The following is a 19729-nucleotide window of genomic DNA, read 5'->3' as shown; positions in this document are numbered from 1 at the left end:
ATTATCTGAGCTTAGACTATAACTCGGTTTTACATAAAAATATGTATTCCTTTTTGCATGATTGAATATATCATAAATTTTCCTTTGAAAATTTTACCATTCTGTTGTTAACCATTTGAAACTACCAACAATAGCAAAACAGCTCATAGTTTTTAAGTTATACTATCAATCAGGGTTCTCCAGAAAAACAGAATCAAATAGGAAACATGCACATATATGCATACATATTGGAATCTTGATAGATAGATAGATAGATAGACAGACAGATAGGTAGACAGATAGATGACAGATAAATAGATAATAGTTATAGATAAAGAGATAGATAAATAGGTAGGTAGTGAGATCTATAGATCAATCAATAGATAGATAGATAGATAGATAGATGGATAGATAGATAGATAGATAGATAGATAGATAGATAGATAGATAGATAGATAGATAGATAGATAGATAGATAGATAGATAATGATTTAGTTTAAGGACCTGGCTTTCATGTGATTGTGGGAATGGCAAGTCCAAAATCCATAGGGCAGGTCAGGAGGTTGGAAACTCAGGCAAGATTTTATTCAGTACTCTTGAGACAGAATTTCTTCTTCTCTGGGAATCCTCAGCTGTTGTTCTTAAAGCTTTCAAATGATTGGATGAGGTCCACCCATATTAACGAGGGTGACCTCCTTTACTTAAAGTCAACTGATTGTAGAAGCTAAGCATGTCTACCCCAAACATTCTGTGCTATGTTCTTTAATTATCATTCAATATTATTGGGTGGGATCTTTCTTACTGAATTGTTTCCATGGAGTTGTAACCCACCCAATGGTGGGTGAGACCTTTGATTAGGTGGTTTTCGTGAAGATGTGTCTCCACCCATTCAAGGTGGGTCTTACTCAGCCTCCTGGAGTTCTTTAAGAGGGAACCATTTTGGAAAGAGTAGACAGACATGACAGAGCCAACACAAGACCCAGACATTTGGAGATGCAGAAGGAAAAAGGTCTCTGGGGAAGCTGTTTGAAATGAGAAGCCAAAGGACCAGCAGATGACAGCCCCATGACTTTCCAGCTGACAAAGATGTTCCAGGCCCACTGGCCTATTTTGAGTCAAGGTATCTTTCTCTGGATACCTTAGTATCCTTAGTCCGGGCATTTTTATAACCTTAGAATTGTAAACTTGCAGCTTAATAAATTCCCTTTTTAAAAGCCATTCCATTTCTAGTATATTGCATTCTGGCAGCTATAGCAAACCAAAACACCTTCATAGCAACACCTAGATCATGTTTAATTAAATAATTTGGTATGCTAGCCTAGCCATATTGACACATAAGACTATCAAAGTTATCCATATAATCTTCCTTTATCAATGTGTTTTTATAGTATTGCATTCATGATGAGTCTCTATGTAGGTGCAAGTATCTCATTATTTTATTTTGCCTCCAAGTGTAGCTGTGTCTGAGTGTTTGCATATTAACAGGCATATTATTTATTTTAAATTGATCTCCTTTTGCATCTTCTCTATGTACTTATTTATTTTCATCCAGATATGTGCATTATATATTATATACAAAAATCATCAGAAGAATAAATGGCATGTGAAAAAAACGGTAGCTATAACAAGGGAGTTTGTATTTAACTGGGTTAAAAAACACTGTCAGATAAGAAAGTTTATGTATGTGCACAGGAATCTTATATACTAATGTTCATTCTAATAAGGATAAAGTTTGGAAACATCATAATTACAGGAAAATAAGTAACTTGTGGCCTTTTAATGCCAGAAATAAAACATCACTATTTAAGTAAATGGATGTAAGCTACAAGAATCAACACGTATAACTCTCAAAGCATTGGGGAATGTTAATGTACAACATAAGGTTGCACATTGATATTATAGTGAAGAATAATTTATATGATGTTTAAAATCTGCATAGCTCTATTATTTATAGAGTTATACATATGTGATACACGTAAAAGGACGTAAAAATGGCAAACACTAAATACTGGTATGTTCCCCCATAGGGATATAGCAAAGAGGAATGGGCTTCGAAAAGTTTGTATATAAGTCACCTTGATCTGATCATAAATGTTTTATTTCTTAAGTTAATATTGGGTATGAAGAGCTAAACAATTAATTTTAAATTTTGATATGTCTAAATTATTTCATAATCACTTTAAAGGGGAAACTATGAGGGCAAGAAACAACTATAATATTAAGGTTATATGAATGTTATTCATTTTAGAATAACGTATCTTGAATGGATTAATGGAGAATAAAATATAATCATGCAAATAATCCCTTGCCAGGGCTATATTTCAAATATCAAAGTTGAATGGTTTATTTTTCTTACATTCCAATATTTTTTCCAAACCTTGCAATTTTAATGTTTACTTTATATCTAGATCATGCTTTTCTTGTGCAAGGACTTTTCTCTAATATTTCTAAATGTGTCTTCTTTTCTTGTCTAAAGAAAGATTTATATCTTCCCTCATCATTAATTGTTTCCAGATGTTTAAAGACCCTATTTGCTACGTGGCTTAGCATGTACTGAATTATTTCTAAGCTTCCTCGACAACTCTTATGCTCCAAACTCTTTTTATTTGACTCCCAGATCTAGGTCCAATTTATCTTGGATCCCATGTAATCAGATCCCCCGTAAAAGACTTAATCAAGTCTTAATCTACATTGCTGTGGATGGAAACCTATTTGTAGAAAGGACCTCTGAGATGTTAGCTAGGATGTGGATTCAGTAGTGAATAGGATCTTCTCAAAATCCTATTTAGATGAAGCCAAATAGAATCAGGGTGGGCCATAAGCCACATGACTGGAGGTCTTACCAGGAGAGGAGATTCAGATGCAGTGGGTGAGATGAAGCTAGAAGCCATAGAGGAGAGAGAGAGATGGTCATGTTACAGTGGACTGCCATCTCCAGAATGCCATCTATCAACCCTGGGAGAAAGCACAGCCTTTCCAATATCTTAATTTTGGACTCTAGCTCCAAACTCTGAGCTGTTAAATTCTTGTTGTCCAAACCAGCCTTTTTTGTGGTGGTTGTCAGAGCAGCCCTGGAAAACTTGGCCTCACTCTTTTGCTTGTTTGTTGTTGTTTCTTGCAACTAGTCTCCAAATTTTTTTGTTGCTTTTGTTTGTTTGAATATGGAATTCTACATGCAAAATAGTTTACCCTAATAACTTGAAGGTTTAGCCAATTGCCATTTAGCATCTAATATATTGAAAATTATTTTCAGTCCTATTTTTATTTCTTGTAATTATTCATTTTTGATAAGATTTTATCCTTCTCAGTTTTTCCCTGAATGTTTACAAAGATAAGCACTTTTTAAAAATCCACTTGCAGCTTGGTGTTCTTCATTATCTGAAGAAATGTGCTTTCTCCCAGCCTTGGCAAATGCTCTTCTCTGTGGGATTACTTTCCTACATAGGTTCTTTCTTTGATCTCTCTTCAAACTGACTTTCTGAATTGATTCTCCATGAATCTTAGCTTTTTCCTCATCTTTTTTTTCTATTTCCAGATGATATGCTTGACTTTTTCTCTCAATCTTTACTTGAATTTTATATTGGTAGGCTTTCTCTAGATAATACTGCAGTTAGAAGTAACTCTAGAATCTTAGCGGCTCCCCAAACTGGTGGTGTATTTCTAGAAAATGTTCTATGTCAGTTGTGACTCTTCTTCAAGCAACTTCCCCCTTTTGAGACGCAGGATAAAGAAGCAAACCCTACTTGGGACGTGCTGTTCCTGTGGCAGTGTGAGAAGAAGTGCTGCATTCAGTAAATATCTCTTAGGGCTGCTTCTTATACGTTGCATGAACCACTACTGCTCGTTCTATTGGACAAAATAAGTAAAAAAAGAAACAAGGCAAAGCTTGACACAAATGAGGTGGGAAGTATACCCACCAAGAGTATCTCTACAGGGATGGTCCTGGGAAAAAGAAGGTATTTTGAACCTAAAATATGGCACCATGCAGCTTCGTTTTTCTCTTTCTCTCTAATAGTTTTCTTTTCACATTATCTTGATTTAGTTTCTGATTGCAGTATTTAAAAATCTATCAGATAATCCTAATTAGGTTTTGTTGTTCTTGTTATCCCTTCTCTTCAATAAATTATTTATAATTATTTATTCCTGGAATAGTATTTCAGTTGTTATATTGTTGTTTATCACTTTTGTTGTTGATTTTCCTCAGTTATCTGCTGGTGCCTGCTTATATTTATGAGCGGTGAACTTGCCCAATTAATTAGTTGATTTCCTACATAATTAACAGATTCATCTTTGAAAAAGGAACTTTCTGTGCACATGGTGGTAGCTGTGCATATCTCTTGGCACGTTATACTTCGTTTCAGCAAAATGTAAGGAGTCAGAGGTGGGCTTTCAACGTCAACGTCAATCTTGGCTGGAGTGTCAACCCTGGTTCTGGGATTTGCAGTTTCCACTCCCCCCTCAACGTTTGGATCAATTTATTTAGAAGTTAATTCTCTGATTTGTACTGATTCTACTAGACAGAAATGCTAATACTGAAAGAACAAGAATGCAAGTAGTATATGTGGTATGTGTGTTGGGGGGCCAGTGAGGGGTGAATTTCACAGTGGTTCTACAACTGATTCTTGTGCTGGTTTGAAAGGATGTATGGAATTTAGAAAAGCCAAATTTTAATCAAAATCTCATTTCATAATGGCAGAATAATCCCTATTCAAGACTGTATGCTTGAAACTGTAATCAGATCATCTCCTTGGAGATGTGATTTAATCAAGAGTGGTTGTTAAACTGGATTAGATGATGACATGTCTCCACCCATTTGGGTGGGTCTTGAAAGGTTTCAGGAGTCCTATAAAAGAGGAAACATTTTGGAGAATGAAAGAGATTCACAGAGAGCAGAGAAGAATGACATAGTCACGAGAAGCAAAGAGCCCACAAGCCAGCGACCTTTGGAGATGAAAAACGAAAACATCTCCCAGGGAGCTTCATGAAATAGGAAGCCAGGAGAAAAAGCTAGCAGATGATGATGCCTTGCTCGCCATGTGCCCTTCCAGCTGAGAGAGAAACTGTGACTGTGTTCCCCATGTGCCTTTTCGCTGGAGAGAGAAACCCTGAACTTCATTGGCCTTCTTGAACCAAGGTATCTTTCCCTGGATGGATGCCTTTGATTGGACATTTCTATAGACTTGTTTTAATTGGGACATTTTCTCGGCCTTAGAAATGTAAACTAGCAATTTATTAAATCCCCTTCTTAAAAGCCATTCCACTTCTGGTATATTGCATGCTGACAACTAGCAAACTAGAACAATCCTCCAAACATTTGCTTTGGATATTTCATGCAGTTCAACCTCTGCTTCAGCTCTCTTCCTTACATGATCGGTTCTCCAGTTCCTCACCTCTGCTCTATCTGTCTGGTTCCACTAACCCTTATCCCCTTGAATTTCAGCATAATATTTGATCTGCTGAAGTATCTTTCAGTTTTTTAGTGCCTTAAAGAATTGATACCCTTTAAGATATTTCAGTGATTTTTTTGTAGGAAAGAAAGACTGATATGGAGGTTGTCTGTCTAGGAATTAGAACTAGAAGTGTGTGTGCATATATACATTAAATATTAATATATATTTAAATTTTAATATTTATTTATTTTTAATATATAAATATATATTTGTTATTTTATTTATTTATATAAATAAATATCATTGTTAAAGTAATCCTCTCTAATGTTCCTTCCAAATTTTATTAATTTATTCTCTCAATATTAATGTATAAAGAATGACAATTTCATCACATACTTCCAGTGGATATTACAGTATTCAAAAATTATTGCCAATAATTGTTAGACTCTCAAGTAAACTGTACCATTTTGACCAGATAAGTTTGTTCTAACAATGTGATTTATGGTTAATACCTGGTTTTGTTCTAGGAAGAGGGTTTAGAGTCTGAACAGATGAGGTCGGCAATAGGAGGCTGCAAAGCTGCATGACTGACCTCCAGTAACATCCCTGAAAACCAAGGCTTCAGGGAGCTTCTCTGATTGGCAACAGTTTGCAAGTGTTGTCACACATTATTCCTGGGGGAGATACTCTCGTCCCTGAGTGAATCCACTGGAGAAACTCATGGAAGCTTGTACTTGCTATCTCTTGGATTTTACTCCATGTGCCTTTCCCTTCTGATAATTTGAACCTGTGACTTTTCACTGAAACTAAACATTAAGTATGACTAAAATAGTTCTTATGAATCCTGTGAGTCCTTTGAGCCAGAGAGTTGTCTCTGGGAACCCAGACGCATATTATAAAAGCAGAATTGAGTAAGTTTTGCATGGGGAGTCCACTTTCAGATTGCTGTTTATGTTTTCAGAGTTTACAATGGAAGTGTTTGAAAGTAGCATGCAGATTTATTTAAGATTAATGAACATATAGAACTCTACACTTTCTTCTTTGATAATTCCTGGATATCTTTCTTTTCTTTATAATGCCTATACAATTAATATTTTTTATTTGAAAGTGAAATTTTTGTCTAACTTATCATGAATTTTTAATCAGAGATGGTGTTGGATATTTTCAAATGTCGTTGTGTACTGTTCAGATTAGTCTAATAGCATTTGAAAATGTTGACACACCCTTGAATTACTGAGATACGTCTTGCTTCATCATAACATTTTATACTTGTCCACTGCTAGAGTGTTTGTCATATTATACTTGGGATTTTTTTGTTTTTTTCACATGGGCAGGCACCGGGAACCGAACCCGTCTACGGAATGGCAGGTGAGAACTGTGCCGCTGAGCCACCATTGCCCGCCCTATATTTGGGATTTTTGCAAGTAGAATCACAAACGAGTTCTTCTTGTCAAGCTTACACTTGCCTCATAGTTCAGCCCCCTCCCCCTTTTGTTTTCCATGAGGCTTTTCAGTCTCCAGTTTCTTCCCCGTTAGTTGTTCGCTCTGGGGAGCCAGGTGGGTCAGTCCACAGCCGGCTTTTGCATTCAGGTGGTCGGATAAACCGAGATCGGACTGCGTTTGTGCGCCTCTTGCCAGCAGCTCTGCCTCGGTCTCTAGTTCTTTCCTGGGGGCTCTTTGAACCCAGGGCTTCTCAGCGGCTTGTGTTCTGCGCTGGGTCTCTGTGGCCTTGGGTCCCTGGCCTCGGTGGGTGTGGGGTTCTAATTCACCGGCTGTATTGTCCCCAACAGCGGCAGGAGGGACGCAGCTGCGCCGGACCCAGCGAGGGGGCAGCGGACCCACCTGGTGTGTCCAGGAAGCAAACCTCCTGCCTGATTTTGGTGTTTCTTTTATGTTTTCTTCAACTCAGCAGTTGTAGAGTCCTTCTCCAGTTTCTGTCTTACTCGAGTTCCAAGCAAGTGGAATTTGCCCTTTAATCAGTTGATTCTGAACAGAAACTTTTCCAGGGAATGCCTATGTCGCCATGTTGATTTGTGAAAGTTGCATTTTTAAACTTATTAATGCATGCATTGCAAACGGCTTGGAAGGTGATATCGTCACCTCACAGAGAGGAGTTTGGCCTTGTTTTTGAGTTAAAGCCTATGAGAAATAACAAAACCACCTATAAATGTTTTAGTTTTAGTTTAGTTTTGTTTTATTTGCTGTTTTGGCCAATAAAGGCTGAATTATTTGACCTCTCTCTCAATTTCTCTTCCCATAACTATGCAGCTAATTTCCCAGAGAAGTTCTTCACTCAAAAACAGTTTCTGATATACAGTTTCTTTTATATATTTTAATTACTTTCTGTGTTAGTTAGATTCAGTTGTCAACTTGGCCAGGTGAGCATACCTAGTGTTGTTGCTGAGGCCATAAGCCAATGGTACGTGAACCTCATCTGCTGCTAATTACATCTGCAGTCGGCTAGGAGGCATGTCTGCTGCAATGAGTGACTGGTTTGACTTAATTGGCTGGTGCTTAAATGAGAGAACGCAAGGTAGCACAGCCTAAGCAGCTCGGCATTCCTCATCTCAGCACTTGCCACTCAGCCCAGGCCTTTGGAGATGTAGAAAGAAGTCACCCCGGGGAAAGTTGTTGGAACCCAGGGGCCTGGAGAGAAGACCAGCAGAGACCATCCTGTGCCTTCCACGTAAGAAAGAACCTCAGTGGAAACTTAGCTGCCTTTCCTCTGAAGAACCAACAAAATAAATCCCCTTTTATTAAAAGCCAATCCGTCTCTGGTGTGTTGCATTCTGGCAGTTAGCAAACTAGAACACTTTCTTTTGAATTTTTTTACGTGGGCAGGCTCCAAGAATCGAACCGTGATCACTGGCATGGCAGGCGAGAATTCTGCCACTGAGCCACCATTGTACTGCCTCTTTTACATATTTTAGCTAAATTTTTAAAATACAGTTCTGTTTGGAGGGTACCATTTTCTTCTTGGGTTAATCTCACCTATATGTTTAATAATGATCCAACATCTCTTCTCTCCTCTACTATCACTAGTAACTTACTATCTTTCCTTTTTCATTCCTTTAAGTCTCAAACTCTCACGAAATTGAATTAACCTGTAAATATATAAAGTAGCCACTGCATGCTAGACACCTGGTTTCAGGTCAGATGAGATTTGTTTGATTAGGACTGTAGAATTTTTTTTTAAATGAATTATAAACACTTTTAGGTGGGACAGACAGAATTTACTTCACTGGTCTCAACATTTTCTATGAACGTTTATCTCCTTCACTTTCCTTTACCTGCTTAGTCTCTGTATGTATTTGAGACTTTTCCCTTTGTTTGGAGCAGCCAGTGTCTAGCTGATCCCCACGGAAGCAAGACAAACCCTATCCATAGCCCCAAGCTGCCCTGGACTGGGGGGAGACCTTCACAAGTGGAGCATGTTCTATAGCACCAATTTATCATACCTAAGATGGGAGTAGTGCTGCCAGCTCTTAGACTGAGAGGACTCTCTGGGATGATGGGAATTCGATACCTGTACCACCCATAATGTTAGCTTCTCACCATGTGTGACTATTGAGCTTTGGGAATGTAGCAGGTGCATTTGAGGACACAACTTTTCAATTTATTTAATTTTAATTAATATTGATTTACATTTTAACAGCCACATTTAGCCAGTGACTATCACGCAGGACCATCACAGGTCCCAGACTTTGAGGTGAACAATAATAGACAAGTAAGTAGAGTTATTGTTATCGTGATTGTTATCTTATTTATTGTCAGGGAATATGTATCTATTTGGCTATTATACAATTTATTTTCGATTAACAAACAAGTTACAAAGCTATCTCTGAAAATATTTTAGCCAATATCATAAAGAAAAGGAGTGGAGGAAGTGGAGAAAGGAATCTTCTAGAAGTTATGGGTGGCCACCAGTAGTCTTGAGTAAATACATAAAACTTCCTGCCATTGTTTGCTAAATTTCCAGACAGTTTCACTTCTCTTTGTAGGAGAAACCCTTTTCTCCTTGAAATTGGGTTTTATGGGCTATTCATTCCAGGCTGCCTCAGAATCTTGATCACCTTGCGTCTCCCATGGTTCGTGATAACCCAGGAAATGCTCATCAAAAGCAAACATTACAATTGTGTTAACCGTTTAAGACATTCTTTCTCTTTATGGGACCAGGCAGAATGCTGATTTTGATATTAAAGAAAATTTCATCCAAACATAAGTTAACTTGCACCTTTGCCCAGGAAGCAAAACAGTCCTTGGAAGTCTATGGTAGTTAAATCTCTTTTTCTCTGAAATAAAATCTCTTTTTATAAATTCCTGTAAATTGGGAAACTGAGCAGTGGTGTCTTAGACTCTGGGCCCCTGTCCAGTGGCCTTGCTCTTTAAGTGTCAGCTTGGCCAGCCATGTGATCATGCTGCTGTCATTTTTCCCTCTGGTTTTCCTAAGGCATGACCTTAAGAACTAAAATTTTGAGAGAAAAGAAGGAGATGTCCATGTAGGGAGAACTAGGATTTAGTCCATCCTCCGGGGCAACTGGCAAATAGCCAGGAACAGTATAAAACAACAGTTTGGGTGGCTCTGGAGACCAGACACACGTGGTAAACAAGCCAGGAATGAGTAGATGAGTGAGCCTGCTGAGTCACGGTGAAGAGCTGTCAGTAAATCTCCACGCAGTGGAGGCCAGCGCCTCCAGAGTCAATCCCTATAGGAAATATAAACTCTGTCTCCTGAGATCAGGAGGAGAGGGTCTTGGCCAGGTACCAATTGTGGCTTTTGATGAATGAATTTAGACTGCTGGATACCAGCCCTGAGCATGGATAAATTTACAGCACACCCTAAGAAAAGGGAGACAGTCAGACACAGACTCTGGCTGTTGATTGGCAAATACAGGCTGCTGTACTCTAGCTCTGAGAGCAGCTACATTTTTTCTTTTTTTTTTTATTTAAGCAGTCCACTAAAGAAAGTGGCTGGCAGTCTCCATTTCACTCCTGCCCCAGGCAGAGGCAGAAGCAAGGTTGACTGAGAGTCACAGTAACCCCTCAGGGAGCAGAGACAGATCATTCAAGGGCAGCTCTTCCACGAGACTGGGGAGGTGCAGAGCTTAGCATAGGTTATGGCTGTCATTTAGAGAATTCAGCCCCAGGAGTTAAGAATACAGTAACAGTTTCAAGTAGCTTTCCCTCAGAGCTGTTTCAACCATGCCCCCAGGAGAGGGGATCTGCTGAGAATTAAAGGCACAGTACTACCTCAAGCCTGTGGGGAGCAGGGGTACCCTCTGCTGGGCAGGACCGGAAAGCACAGAAATAGGATGCTTCACAGGAAAGATTGACACCCTACTGGGTCACCTTTCCAGATGTTTTAGTTTTCTAAAGCTGCCAGAATGCAACCTACCAGAGATGGATTGGCTTTTAATAAGGAGATTTGTTTTGTGGCAAAATTATAGTACTTCAGAGGAAAGGCAGATAGCTTTCATCTGAGCTTCTCTGTCAGTGGGAAGGCACACAGCAATGTCTGCTGGCCTTCTCTCCTGGCTTCTGGGTTCCAGGGGCTTTCCCCAGGATGATTCCCTTCTGCGTCTCTAAGCATCTGGGCTGAGCTGCAGGTGCTGAGATGAGGATGCTGAGCTGCTGAGCTCTCTTCTGACCTCTCTTTTAAGCCTCTAGTTAATTAAATTAAACTTGCTCATTGTGGAAGGCACTACTCTTAGACAACTGCAGATGTAATCAGCCATAGCTGAATCTCATATGCTGATGAGTTCGTCCACAGCAACAGAACAAGAAGGCATCATCACCTGGCCAAGTTGACACATGAATCTAACTATCACACTGCAGAACCTTGGTACCAATCTACACCCCTATCGTGAATCCTGGGATTTTCTTGTCTGGGAAAAACTAACTGGGGTAAGGCATCTCAGGGTAGACCCTCCTCTCAGAATCAACTCTTCCAGCAAAAATTGCTAGAAGTAATAAAAGGAGTGTTAAAACCATACAGAAGCAAAATATGAAAGAAAAGAAAACAAACAAAAAACACAGCAGGTTAACATTTCCTGAAGAGGAGGAGTGAGGAGAAATATTTTTTTCTGGGGGCAAAACAGCTGCACAGGTAGTACAATCTCAAAAATCATTCTTTATATGCATGGCAAGGATCTGGTAAATAAGAGCTGAAAATAGTCTGATCAGTTAAACAAAAGCTATGCTAGAGGTCTAGAATAAGTTGAAACATGTCAGAAGAATTAAAGCACAGAGCCAATCAATAAGAAAACCCTAGGCATGAGAAAGAAAACAACTCCATAATAAGCTAATCAAGAATATCAGAGGCCTAGAACACCAGAAAAAAATCATGGATACTGAGAAACAAAAATATGTGGTCAGTGAATGGAACAAACTAAGACTTCAGATGAGATACAGGAGTTGAAACAACTAATTAAGGATGTTCAAACAAATCTTCTTAATCAGTTCAATGAGATGAAGGAAAATGGCAAAAGATATGAAGGATACAGAGAAGACACTGGACGACCCTAAAGAAGAACTTGGAAGTCGGCAAAAAAGTTTAATAGAACTTATGTCAAAGAAAGGTATAACAGAAGAGATGAAAAGACAATGGAGACATGAAATAGCATATATGAGGAAACAGAAGAAAGAATCAGTGAACTAGAGGATAAGACATTTGAAATCTTATGCACAAAAAAAAAAGATAGGGAAGAGAATGGAAAAACTGAGCTGGGACTCAGGGAATTGAATGACAGCATTGAGCACGTACATATATGCATCATGGGTGTCGCAGAAAGAGAAGAGAGGGGAAAAGGGGCAGAAGGAATAATTGAGGAAAAATAGAAGAAAATTTCCCAACTCTTATGAAAGACATCAAATTATAGGTCCAAGAAGTCAACATGTCCCAAACGGAATAGATCTGAATAGACTATACCAAAACACTTACTAATCAGATTATCAAATGGCAAAGACAGAACAGATAGAGAATTCTGAAAGCAGCAAGAGAAAATCAATCCATCACACACAAGGGAAGCTCAATAAGATTGTGTGTGGATTTCTCAGCTGAAATCAGGGAGGTAAGAAGGCATTGGTAGGATATATTGATGATAGGGGAAGAACTGCCAGCCAAGAATTTTATATTCATCAAAACTATCCTTCAAAAATGAGGGAGAGTCAAGAATTCTTGGCTGCTAAGCTGGAGACCGGGGTTTGATTCTCAGAGCCTGCCCACACACACACACACACAAAAAGGGAGGGGGAGTGTCTAAAATACCCACAGATAAAACAGAGACAAAGCCCATGACAAGAGAGACCTGCTCTACAAGAAACACTGAAGGGAATGCTTCTGGCTGATAGCGAAAGGTGGGAGAGAGAGGCTTGAGGAGAGCATAGAAATGAAGAACATCAGTAAGGGTAACTAAAAGGGTAAGAAGAGAGAAAAAAATAAGATCTGACATATATGATATAAAGGACAAAATGGCTGAAGAAAGTATTGCCTTTATAGTAATGGCATTGAATGGTAATAGATTAAACATCCTGGTCAAAAGATATAAACTGGTGGAATGGACAAAAATAAATGATCCACCTATATGCTGTCTATGAGAGACTAACTTTAAACCAAAGGTCACAAATAGGTTGAAAGTAAAAGTTTGGAAAAAGATATTACACATAAACAGCAACCAGAAAAGAGTAGGGGTAGCTATACCAATAAGAGACAAAATAGACTTTAAATGTAAAGAGACAAAGAATGACAACATATATTAATAAAGAGCATTCACTAAGAAGAAATAACAGCCATGTATTTATGCACTAGTTATGGTGCCCCAAAACACATTAGGCAAACATTGACAACACTGAAGGGAGAAGTAGATACTTCTGCAGTAGTAGTTGGAGACTTCAATACACCACTTTCATTAATGGATAGACCATCTAGACAATTGATCAATACAAAAACAGACATCTTATGATAAATAAACTAGACTTAAAAGACACTTATGGAGTATTGAACCCCCAGACAGCAAGATATACATTCTTATCAAGTGTTCATTCTCCAGGAGAGACCACATGTTGGTTCACAAAGCAGGTCTTAATACATTTAAAAATATTTAAATCATACAAAGCACTTTCTCTGATCATAATGGAATGAAGCTGGAAAGCAATAAAAGGCAGAGGACAGAAAAGTTTACAAATTCATAGAGGCTAAACAACAGAGTCTTAAACAACCAATGGGCCAAAGAAGAAATTACTAGAGAAATAAGTATATATCTTCAGACAAAGGAAAATGAGAAAGTAATATATTAAAAGTTATAGAATGCAGTGACATTGTGCTGACAGGGAAATTTATTGCCCTAAATGCCATGCTAAAAAAAAAAGAAAAAGATAAAAGACTTAAAAGTACACCTGAAGGAATTATGGAAAGAAAAGCAAATTAATTCTAAAGAGAACAGAAGGAAAGAAATAGCAAAGATTAGAACAGAAATTGCCGGATGTAATTTCGGCCCATTCCTCTAGCTCTCTGCCTAGCAACATATTCAAGCTATTCCATTGGACCTTTCTGCTCTCAGCTCACCCAATCCCTCGCTGCCACCCCTTAGCCTCCTCACCAATCACGCAGTGCGCCTCCCCTGGCCCCCCCCCCCCCATTTCCACCACACCACTATATAAAGCTCTGTACTTCCTCTAATAAACGTTCTGGTGCACAAGCCTTGCCAGCTCCTCCAGTTCCCGCGAGTCGTTCTTCGTCTCGCGCGTCCTCCAGACCTTCGAGCCCCCGGGACGGTCGGCTACCGAGTTCCCCCGTCTCGCTGCGAGGAAGACCCCAGGCGGGAGCTAGGGAAAGCTCCTGCAAGAAATAAATGAAATCAAGAACAACAACAACAAAAAACAACAGATTCAAGAAAACCAGAAGATGGTTCTTTGAGTAAATCAATTAAATTAATGAAACAAATTGATGAAGAGAAAATGAGAGAGAATATAAATAAATGGGGAGGGGGAAAGTTATTACTGACCCTACAGAAATAAAAGAGATCATAAGAGGATACTATGAAACACGGTATACTAACAAAATAGACAACTTAGATGAAATGGACAAATTTCTAGAAACACACAATCTACACCAACTCTAGAAGAAATAAAGACATCAACCAAACTAATCACAAGTATAAAGATTGAACCAGTCATTAAAATTCTTCAAAGAAAGAAAAGTCCAGGACCAGATAGCTTGAAAGCATTATACCAAGCATTCCAGGAAGAATTAGTAACAATCTTGTGCAAACTCTTCCAACAATGTGAAGAGGAGGGAAGGATGCCTAATTCATTCCATAAAGCCAGCATCACCTTAATACCGCAGCCAAAGACAGAAGAAAAGAAAATTACAGCCCAATCTCTATAATGAATATGGATGAAGAAATCATCAGCAAAAATACTTGAAAAGTGAATCCAGTAGCACAATAAAATAATTACACGCCGTGATCAAGTGGGTTTTATCCCAGGTATTCAAGTGTGGGTCAACACAAAAAATCAATTAATGTAATAGACCATATTAACAATAAGAAGGGGAAAAACTGTATAATCATGATTGGTGGAGAAAAAGCATTTGACAAAGTCCAATGTCTTTTCTTGATAAAAACTCATGGAAAGAGCAATAGAAGGAGCTTCCTCAACAAAATAAGGGGAATACATGAAAAACCCACAGCAACTTCATACTCAGTGGTGAAAGACTGAGAGCTTTCCTTCTAAAATCAGGAACAAAACAAGGATGCCCATTGCCATCATTGTTATTCAAAATTGTGCTGGAAGTTCTAACTAGAGCAATTCATGTAAGAAGGAGAAATAAAAAACATCCTAATTGGAAAGAGAGAAGTAAACCTTTCACTGTTTGCAGATGACATGATCCTATATATAGAAAATCCTGGAAAAAAAGCTACAGCAAAGCTACTAGGGCTAGTGCATGATTTCAGGAAAGTGGCAGCATAAGATCAATGCACAGAAATCAGTAAAATGTTTCTATACACTATTAATGAGCAATCTGAGGAAGAAATCAAGGAAAATTTTCCATTAACAATAGCAATGAAAAGAATTAAGTAAATTCTGGAATAAATTTAACCAAGGACATAAAAGACCCCATACAAAGAAAACTACCAAACATTGCTAAAAGAAATCAAGACCCACATAAATAGATGAAACAACATACTGTGTTCGAAGAGGAAGGAAGGATGTGGTGTAATACATTAATTGATTTTTTGTGTTGAACCACACTTGAATACCTGGGATAAAACCCACTTGATCACGGCATGTAATTATTTTATTGTGCTACATGGATTGGTGAAGACTAATTATAGTTAAGATGTCAGCTCTACCCAAAATGACTTATACATTCAACACAATACCAATCAAAATCCTAACAGATTGCTTTGCAGAAATAGAAAAATCAATAAACAAATTTATTTGGAAGGGCAGGGTGCCCCAGATACTTAAAACATCTTAAGAAAGAAAAATGAAGTTGGAAGGCTCACTCTTCCTGACCTTAAAGCATATTACATAGATACAGTGGTCAAAACAGCATGGTACTGGCATAAAGACAGACATAATGATGAATGAAGCCAAATTTAGAGTTCAAAAATAGACATATACATCTATGGCTAATTGATTTTTAACAAGTGGCCATTCCACTCATCTGGGATAGAAATTCTTTAACAGTGGTGTTGGGGGAACTGGATATCCATAGCCAAAAGGATGAAAGAAGACATCAGTCTCATACTTTACACAAAAATTAACTAAAAAATGCATCAAAGACCTAAACATTAGACCTAAATCATAAAACTCTTAGAAGAAAATGTAGGGAAATATCTTAACTATCTTGTGGTAGGAGGTGGTTTCCTAGATCTTATATCCAAAGCACAAGAAATGAAAAAATAAATAAATAAATGGGATCTCCTCAAAACTGAATACTTTTGGGCAACAAAGGACTTTGTCAAGAAAAGTGAAAAGGCAGCTTACTCAATGAGGGAAAATATTCAGAAATATGGTAGGAGTTTAATATCTGGAATACATAAACAAATCCTACTGTTCAGCAACAAAAAGACAAACAATCCAATTAAAAAATGGGTAACAGACATGGATAGACATTTTTCCAAAGAGGAAATGCAAATAGCTAAAAAGCATATGAAAAAATGCTCAACTTTACTAGTTATTAGGGAAATGCAAATCAAAACCATGACATACCATTTCATACCTAACAGAATGGCCACTATCAAAAAACAGAAAACTACCAGTGCTGGAGAGGATGGGAAGAAATAGGCACATTTATTCACTGTTGGTAGGAATATAGAATGGTGCAGCTGTTTTGGAAGGCAGTTTGGCAGCTCCTCAGGAAGCTAAGTATAGAATTACCGTATGATCTAGCTATCCCATTACTATGTATATACTCAGAAGAACTGAAAACAGGGACACAAATAGATATTTGCACATCAATATTTAGTGGCATTATCGATGACTGCCAATAGATGGAAATAGCTCAAATGTCCATCAACTGATGAGTGATAAACTGTGTGTGTATATATATATATACTGGAATATTTATGCAGCTATAAGAAAGAATGATGTCATGAGGCATGCAACAATGTGAATTAATCCTGAGGACATTATGTAAAGGACCTTATGTTGATTGTAAATGTTTAGAAATGGATAGCACAATACTATGTGATGGATGCGCAAAATTGTAAATGTAATTATCAAAGTGGAGTGTAAGTATTGTTGAAAGAGGAAGGCTAGGATTGGTATGACTTCCTAGAGGAAGGCAAGGAAAGAAATAGAATAAAAACTGGGACTCTATAACTTAGCAAAACTTAGAATGGATGATGACAGTGGTAAATTGTACAAATATAAGAAAATTCTTACTAGGACAAATGTCGGTCACTATTACAAAGTGTTTATAATGGGATAGCACATATGAAAAAATATAATTAATGCAAATTAAGGTCTTATTATATTAACAATATAATATCCATTCAGTAATTGTAACCAAGGCACTATACCCAAGATAAACGTCAATAACAGGGGGATAAAAGTGGTATGAGATTTTTTTTCCAGAAGAAATGGGAATGTTTCCATATTGATTGTGGTGGTGAATGCACAGCTGTGTGATTACATCAGGAGCTATTGACTGTACACTTAATAAACATTGGTATGTGAATAAAACTGTTAAAAAATGAGCATTAGCTTCTATCAAAAAAAGTGTGTGCATATATATATGGATATAAATATATTTTTTTATAAAAATAGTCTATTGGACCTCCTTGATATAAAAAAAGGTAAAGTTTTTACTCTCTGTAGATTGAAATAAATCATTTTGTTTATGAAGGACTCAAAAATACAGGCTAATGAATAGGATGCATACGTGGATTTTGAAGATCTACAGAAAAATTCAAATATATTCCCAATCTCAAACCTGAGCTAAAATACCATGCAAAGGGAAGAGTAATTTGTAAAAGCAGTGGAAACTCTGGGAAAGTGAGCAGATGTCTATATGGAAGAGGGTTTGTATCAGAGACAGAAAAGGCACAGCAAAGGGCAAAGGGAAAGGAAGTTTAGCCTTGTGCAAGGACTGATAATCCTTGCCAGACTATTCTCTGAATGATTTCTCCAAAGAGCAGTCAATACTTGAGTCAGTATTTTAACTTTCTACATGAATTAGCTAGGATAAGAGCATATTAAGTACATATTTAACCAAGTAGTGAAGAAGAAAAAAAATAGAAGGGAAGTTGAGGGTGGTAGGAAGGAAAATTAAGAGAGGAGGTTGAGAGATAATTTAAAGGGCACTTTTTGTGTTTTATGTAGTATATTATGTTTTGAAATTTTTAGACATCCTAGAAATCCCTCGTCTCCATTCTTGTGTTGTGAGGCAGAGAGGCAAAAAAGCAAGAACTTGAATAGGACAAAGAAAGGATTTTAAGGGAATGTCACAATAAAACTATTAGTTTTCTTCTTTGGACATTGTACTTTTAACAGCAACTTCATTTCCTCCTCAGAGTTCCTCATACTGGCTTTTTCCTCTGTAAATCATGCTCAGGTTAACTTATCTTATGGATACTCTGCAATCTTTATTTCAAACTGCATCTTCTTGGAAACTTATACCTGTAACAATGCTGGTCGACCTGACTGATGCTGGCCCCATTTAGCTCAGCCAGACTACCTAACATTTTTAGTCTCTTGCAGGGGAACTACTCATGGTCCATGTTCAGTTATAGACAGATGACTCTTTGTGAAAACCAAAATACAATGCCACTTCTTATCCTAGGAACTTATAAAGCAAACAGATTTGGGACCATGACTTCCTAGTTAACTTTGCTAAGCAGCTTTCTTATTATGTTGTTATGATGAAAGATGGTCACATCCATTTGTGGGCATTGGCATCCATGCAAGGCAAATCCTGGAAAACATTACATTTTTTCCAAAATGAGCAATCTAGTCAAACTCCTCTACTCCACAAGCTTCTATTCTTTCCAGCTTAATCAAATCATTTCTCCTCATCCCTCAAGAAATGAAGCTTGACATACTGCTCTCCTTTTGCTGAATCATAATGTCTGGAAATGAGTCTTTCCAAGACATCTGTTAGGCACAGAGTCATTAAGGATTCCACACGCGACAGCAAGTTAAAGATCGATAGATTTATTGAAAGAATAAAGGAGGGAGAAAGTAGATGGGAGTGCAAAAAGGAGAAAACAGGTAGAAGCCTGAAATTGGCTCCCACCTGGTGAGCCAGCAGGAAGAAAGAGAAAATAACTCTGGTTTCTTTTTCTTAGAGCTGTGTTTTAAGGGGACAGTGATGTAGGGAGGGGAGGGTGCCCACTAGGTGGTGTGATGTTTCCTGATTGGATGGGGGCTTGTAACAGGTTTATATCTGGATTCTTGAACCTGCCAAGGATGCTGAGCAGGGGTGCTGAGGGGAACTCTGCATCAAGAATTCCTTTTGCTCTTAGAATTTTCTTTCTGAGACCTAAAAATTTCCACCCTTTTCCATCGTGTAGGCATTTACTTTTCCTTTGTGGACAAATACACCCAAGTAGTGGGTAATGGTGATTTTAAAAATAATTTTGAAAACCTTCATATATTTATCAATACTAGTACGAAACAGGCAAAAGATTTAAAAAATGACAAATTCTATACATTTATTTTGAGGGCAAGTAAATGAAGTCTCAGTGATTTGGTTATGTAAACTTCTGCAATGCAAGTGCAGGTAAAACTAAAAATAGTTAAAAAAGAATGTTGGGGATCGAATCATACCTCCCACCAAATACATGCTGGGTTTCTAATCCATGTTCTGTGGGTGTGAACCCATTTGTAAAGAGGACATTTGATGATGATAG

General features: G+C 37.8%; 1 long non-coding RNA gene across 1 annotated transcript in view; it reads left to right on the top strand.

The window, feature by feature from the left end:
• The first annotated feature begins 6210 nt into the window (after positions 1-6210).
• LOC143669328 (uncharacterized) overlaps positions 6211-19729 on the top strand; it is a 44736-nt gene continuing 31217 nt past the window's right edge. The window contains exons 1-2 of the long non-coding RNA XR_013168860.1: positions 6211-6280; positions 6704-6737. This is a non-coding gene — a long non-coding RNA (uncharacterized LOC143669328). The remainder of the gene's footprint in view (positions 6281-6703; positions 6738-19729) is intronic.

This window comes from Tamandua tetradactyla, chromosome 25 (genome assembly GCF_023851605.1).
Source record: "Tamandua tetradactyla isolate mTamTet1 chromosome 25, mTamTet1.pri, whole genome shotgun sequence".
NCBI classification, from domain to species: domain Eukaryota; kingdom Metazoa; phylum Chordata; class Mammalia; order Pilosa; family Myrmecophagidae; genus Tamandua; species Tamandua tetradactyla.
The sequence above is the reverse complement of the archived record's forward strand: the minus strand, read 5'-3'. Positions and strand labels throughout refer to the sequence as shown.